Below are 6935 nucleotides of genomic sequence, written 5' to 3'. Positions count from 1 at the left end.
TGAAAGGGTAGTCCCCATTTGTGCTTTCACTCTCCCAACTCCTCAGCCTGCCTCTCTTTGACTGCCACCACCAGCACTCCACTGAAACCACTCTTTCAAAGGTCACCAGTGTCCTAATTGTCAACTCATGGCTTCTTTTTGGTCCTCGACCTACTTGACCTTTCTTGCAGTTAACACAGTTAACCACTTCCGCTTTCTTAAAACTTCCCTAGTCTTCCACAAATCCATGATCTCCTTGTTCACCTCCTTTCTTCTGTTACTTCATAAGCTCCTCCACTAGTTCTCCCAGCAGTGCTATTCAAAGTGTGGTCCTTGGACCAGTGCCAGTCTGTAAACTGCTCGTGTTTAGTCCACAAGGAGATAAGTACAGAGGTTAAGAGTAAATGCTTAGCAGCATTTATAGGAGTTTCACATTTAAGCAATATCCAAGCATGTGATCATTGGACACTCCTCATTAAACGGAGTATAGAGTGGTTCAGATGTTCTCCAACCCGCGTGGTGAGTTGCAGGTCAGTGGCATGATTGTGTCCTTGTCATGTGCCATAGGACCACATTAGTGAAGGAGTGAAATTTTTAAGGTTAGTTTGTCAACTGTAACCCAAAAGTGAATACAAATCTTGAAAATGTAAATATTTATTTACTTCTATAATTTGTTATTTTTACAGTCATTTTAATTTTTAATCAAGCCCATTTTTTGAAATTCATAGCCAAACTTGGGAAGTAAAATTTGTGTCATTTGTTTTTAACCCTAAATTGTAGGTGGTGAAATAAGCCTCACTGTCCTGTTTCATCAAGAAAAGACACATCAGTAGTGGGTTAGTAATAGTAGTAGTAAACCAAATAACAACCAGAGAAGTGATTCCGAGAGTTAAAGATCTGAGTGTTTGTACGAATTTTACTCAGAAATAATCCCCCATCTACTGAGCTCACAGCCATAACTCATAGTAAAGTACTAAAATCATGAACTAATGAAGCAGTAAAGCCATCAAATTTCAATGGCATTTACATATAAAGTATAAAGAAACTAACTATGAATGCGATAAAACATTTTGAATTTTTATTTTCCATGAAAATAAACACACGTAGGGAATTCATGGATGCAGAATCTATTTCTTTCATTGAAAGATAATTTAAATGTAACTATAACTTAATAGGATAAATCTTTGGAATGGGCTACTGATGAAGAATTGAAGATGAATTTTGAAAATAAAGCATCGTTTGCTTCATTTGAGATAAAAATTAAAAGTGAATATCTGAGCTTGCTGAAATTGTTTTAAAATCTCTTCTTGCAGGGAATTCCCTGGCGGTCCAGTGGTTAGGACTCGGCGCTCTCACTGCTGGGGCCCGGGTTCAATCCCTGGTCAGGGAACTAAGATCCCGCAAGCCGCATGGCCAAAATAAATAAATAAATAAATGAAATAAAATCTCTTCTTCCATTCCCTTAAACATACCTTTGAGAGACTGATTTCTCTGCTATTAGTGTTCTCAAATACAACATAAAAACAGTTTATATATACATTATCTCCTGCTAGTGGCATTGTCAGCAATCCAACCTAGATTAGAGGATTTAACAAGCAAGAAGCACGTTCATTTGTCATGTTAAAAACTTTAAGTATTGACAGACTTAAAATATTAAATACTGTCATAGTATTTAATATGAGAAATTGCCAATTCACTACCAACCTTTTGTTTAGTTGTTATGACCATGGAATGATAGAAAATTAAGGATGTATTAGCAATTCTCTGTATTAATCACCTACATGTACACTTTCAGTGAACAAAGTGCAGTTTCTGTACTTTTTTCTTCTATGTTATTTTTTGTTTTAATTCTGTTTTTTGAAATGTAATTTTGTGTCTGTTTAAAATACTTAAAGCGTGAGCTTGTGTTTGGTGTGCCTTTTTTGTTTTCATTTGATTTTTCTAGTACTTTTCAAAATGTTATTTTCCGAAAGTTTATTTTTCATGAAAAATTGGAAATTAAAAGAAAGGAAAGTTCGTTCCTTCACAGATAGTGTAAGATAGCACTGGCCTAGGAGATCTTCAACTCTCTTCTCTTCTTGCTCTACTTCATTTCCATGATTTAAATCACCTCCCATATGTGTGTTCTTAGATTCTTTCTGGTTTCAGGAAACAGAGAGCTACTCAATTTACCTGAATTAGTCAGGGTTTATGATTAGTTTAGGGGAAAAAAGTGAAAAAGACAAAAAAAAAAAAAAAGAGTCCCTGCTGCTGCATTCATGTATCTTGTCATCCATCCAACAGCAGGCAATGTGAATGTTGTTACTCTTCATCTCTTTGTACTGTTCTCCTGCCACAATGACCTACTCTCCATGCCATCAGTTCACACTCATGAGGAGAGAGCATATGATTGATTTCCCTACTAAACTGTAATTTATATTAGCAGGATCAGACAACATAATTTGCGGGGCCCAGTGGAAATGAAAATGCAGAGCCTCTTGTTCAAAAATTATTGAGACTTTCAAGATGGTGACAGCAGAACACTAAACCAAGCACAAGGCCCGTCTAACATGGAGTGTTATAGAAGTGCATGGCTCACGTGCCTATAAAGCCAGGTCTGTCTGTGAGGGTAGATCTATGTCTGTTCTGCTAACTAGGGTGCCCCCATGCATGGCATGTACCCACCACACTGAGCAGTCAGTTGGGCTTGATACCAAAGGGTAGCTAGTTTAGTACTATACTATTATATTAGTTTCCCCACCTTTCCTGCCCACTCCCCTTTGTTTTTACTCCCGTTTCTCTCTAATTGCCTTCACGCTGTATTTTCTAGAGAACCCAAGCTAAAAGATGTGGCATCAGGAGTGTCCTGCAGACAATCGGGATGGGATATTGGAGTTGAGTTCCTCACTGATTTTGTGGTGATAAAGACCCAGGGCATGGTAAGTGGGACCATACAGTGATATCATAATTACTAAGCTTCCCACCTGTGGCCCATTGGGGTGCAGTGCACACAGACAGTGGGGCGCTGGAACGTGTGATAGCTGTGGTGCTTGAACAGTATGGAGATAATAGGATAGAATGGATTCTGTTGATGGAATTGTAAACCTTGCAAAAGAAAATGATACCTCAGGGCAGCCAACTGTCACCTTAAAGCACCCTGAGCAAGTGAGAGGGCCTCTCCTGGCAGTTTTTTAAAAGCCTGATTTCCTATAGCCTAAAGCAAACTATACTAAGAATCAGGCCTGGGACCTGATTATAAGGGCAGCAGAGCTGAAAAAGCAACTAAATGCATAGACTTGAAGGGTCTCCCATGTCCACATTTAGTCCCTGAAAGGAAAAAGAGAGCTAAGACCTAGGAATGGGACATTTGAGTGGGTGACCCTGAGAATACTGAATCCCCCAATTCTCCCCTGTGGGACACTGGAAAAAATTTAGCAACCTGGCTCTCAGGAGGGGGATGCAGGGAAGGGCCATATTTGTAGCATTTGCCAATTTCTGTTGAATAAACACTCACAGCTTAATCAATTTCAAACTACCAACATAATGTCACTAAGCAGAGTTGAGAAGAGATGCACACAATTGGCTCCTGAGAGTTGATAGGAGCCAGCTCGAACCCACCAGTGCCCTGAACCCTCTGGCTGGTAGAAACATCATCTCTTCTCTTGCCTGTAAATCATGCAGTGACTCCTGAAGCAAGTGGCTCTCCAAAGGGACTTGCAGCCATTTGCCAGTGTAACTACGCACTGGAAAAAAAGAAATGCCCAGAGTCTTCAAGAACTGTTAGATACAGCATCTGAGCTAACACGATACCATCCTGATTCTCCAGGCAGAATCGGGACCAATGGAATTTTGGCTCAACTCCAGTAGGTCTATGAACACATTCTGTGGTTAAGTCACTGAATGTATAATTAGGACAGATAACTCTTAACAAGTGGCAAAATCCTCACATCGGTTCCCTGACCTGTGGAGTACTAGCCATTATTTAGGATGGGCCACATAGAGGTCCCTGAAACTGGCACTTATACCCCCAAGCCAGGAGAGTAATTTAGAAGGAGGACAGTATCTTAGAAATAATTGTGAAAACTTACATCACTATCAAAGATTTAAAGGATGGAGAGATTATGATTTCCATTATATCCTCATTCAACCAATTCTTCTGTCTGACCCCTGCAAAAATGGGATCATGGCAGATGACAGTAGACTACCATAAACTTGACCAGTTGATAGCCCCATTAGAAGTTGCCATGCTTCATGTGGTGTCTTCACTAGAGCAGATCAACATGGACTTTGGCATTTGATATAGAGGTATTACTTGGTAAATGTGATTTTCCTGAGTTCCATCAGTAGGAAGGATCAAAACCACTTGCCTTTGTATAGAAAGGATAGGAGTACACATTTACTTTCTAGCCTCAGAGCTCTTTTAACTCTGTCCTCTGTCCCGGTGAGCGTGAAGGGGCAAGTAATCTACATCAATGGCTCTTAAGCTATCTGTGGTGAAGGACCGTTTGTTTGTTTGTTTTCAATATGCTTAAAGTAGTACTTTTGGAAATTGCTGAACTTACCCGGTACATAACTTACTGCACATGCTAATCACCACATGAGTTTGACAGTAACGAAGATGATCTGTACCCTGTTCAATAAGATGAGTCTTCTGATCATGTTCTTGGAGGTCACAGCCATGTCAAATTGCTATAAAAGACTATAAACCTAGATTTTCAAATTTCTCAATTTATCTCACCATGAGCCAGTAACCAAGAGTTTACCATCCAGCACCAGTCTGTAGACTGCACTTTGAAGAGCACAGTCTAAATGGCCTAGTAAAACACATGCATGTTGCAGAACACAAGATAGACTCTAAGGTAATCCAAGAGCTCGCCACATCAATGAAGTTCTTAGGATTCCAGTGTTCTGGGAATGCTAGGAATATCACCTTTAATGTAAAGAACAAGTTGTTGCACCTCTCACCTCTTACCATTAAGAGAAAGACTCATCACTTTGCGGACCTCTTTGGAGTTCGAGGGCGGCATATACTGTCTCTGGGAATATAACTACAACCCATTTATCAGATGACTTATAATTGCTAGTGGGTGCCCAGAGACATCTCTAGATCAGGTCCAGGCTGCAGTGCAAGATGCCCTGCGACTTGAGCTGTATAATCTAGCAGATCCAGTGGGATGAGAGGTATTTGTGGTATGTGAATAAGTGATGTATAGTGTCTCTGGAAAGCCCTAGTATCAGTTATAGCCCTAAGTTTCTGGAGCAAGGCAATGTCTTCTACAACAGAGAATTACTCTCTATTTGAAAAATCAGCTCTGTTTTTGCTCCTGGGCCCAAATGCAGACTGAGTGCAGACTGAATGGGAGACCAAATGCCTAAGCAGTAGGCATAGCTCATCATGAGCTTATTATGATCCACTGAATTATAAGGTCTGGCAGGCACAGCATCTATCTGTGGTACAATGGATACGCTACATTCAGGATCAGGCCCAAGCAGAGACCAACAAGGCATGAGTAAGTTATGTGAACAAATAATCCTAACTCTTATATCTCAAACCTCTCCCTCAGTTCAGTCCTTTGGCCTAAGGGGGCTCTCTAAGACCAACTGATGGAGGAGGAAAGATCTTGGACCCAGTTTACATGCACTGCTTAATGCCACAAAGTACAGTGATGATGAGAAATCCTCCCTTGGGCAGACTTGTGAGCAGTACACCTGATTACTTCTTAAGAGGAAGAAGTGGCCTGAAATGTGGATCTACATGAACTTCTGGGCAGAGATGAATGGCTTGGCTAGTTGCTCAGAACCTGGAAAAAAATGATTAGAATATTAGGGACAGTTTGGTCTGGAAAGCAGAATATGGATGGATCCAAGGGAGTGAGGATAAAGTGTTTATATCTTTGTGTCTCATGTTAATTTTCACCTGAGAGCATCTATCACAGAAGAGGTTCTCAGGCACCAGGTGAACAAGATGACTGGTCTTGTGGCATCAGCTAGCAAAAAGATCCCATGATAGAGAGGTCATGGTGGCAAGGATGAAAGTCTTGCATGGGTCCAAAAATATGGACTCCTCACCAATTCTGATCTACCTAGAATTCCCAACTTGCTATTTGCAGAGACCAAAACTGAGCCTTTGATATGGCATTACTCTTTGAGAAGACCAGTCAGCCACTTGATGGCAGATTGATTACATTGGACCCCTTCTACCTTAGAGGAGGCAGTGATTCATCCTTATCAGAACTAGTACCTAATCTGGTTATGAATTTGCCTTCCTTGCCCTCAGTGCCTTTGCCAGCACCACGACTCAAGAATTTATGGAAGCCTGATATATTGACATGATTTCTCTCACAACAATGGCTCAGATCAAAGGATCCATTTTATGACAAAAGAAGAGAAACAATGAACACACGACCACAGGACCCTATGGTCTTGCTGTGTGACTCATCTGTATTAGTTAGATCTTGTTGCATAACAAAACACTCCAGACTTAGTGCATGGTTGGGCACTGCCCTACAAACTACAATATAAGCAACAAACCAACAGCTAATATATGGTGCTGTGGCCCCCAACAACTAAAATATAAAGGTGCAAGAAATAAAGAGTGGAGATAGAATTAGCCCCTTGTAGTGGATGGATGCTGTTAGTGCTTTGCTTAAATCTACTGGCACACTCATCCCCCAGCCAATGTGAGTGTTGACTGAGAATTGTCCTCAACCAAACAGGAGTTGCCTCATCTATGAAATCTATACTCCCCGACCCCCAACAAACCTTAGCCAGTGATTGACTGACATGAGGGTACAAAAGGGTAGAGGAGAGACAGATGAAGATTATCATCCTTGGTGTTATCTTTATCAGCAGGGGGTTTAGCTTGACTCAACCTTCTTGCCTTAAGTCTTTTCAGAGGTTGTGGCTGGACACCATCTTGAATAGGACTCTGTGACAAAATGGACTTGTTCCTTCCCCCTTAGGGAAGAAGTGAGAGC

This window comes from Neophocaena asiaeorientalis, unplaced genomic scaffold (assembly GCF_003031525.2).
Source record: "Neophocaena asiaeorientalis asiaeorientalis breed wild unplaced genomic scaffold, Neophocaena_asiaeorientalis_V1.1 scaffold59, whole genome shotgun sequence".
Lineage (NCBI taxonomy): Eukaryota > Metazoa > Chordata > Mammalia > Artiodactyla > Phocoenidae > Neophocaena > Neophocaena asiaeorientalis.
Note: the sequence above shows the minus strand (reverse complement) of the source record.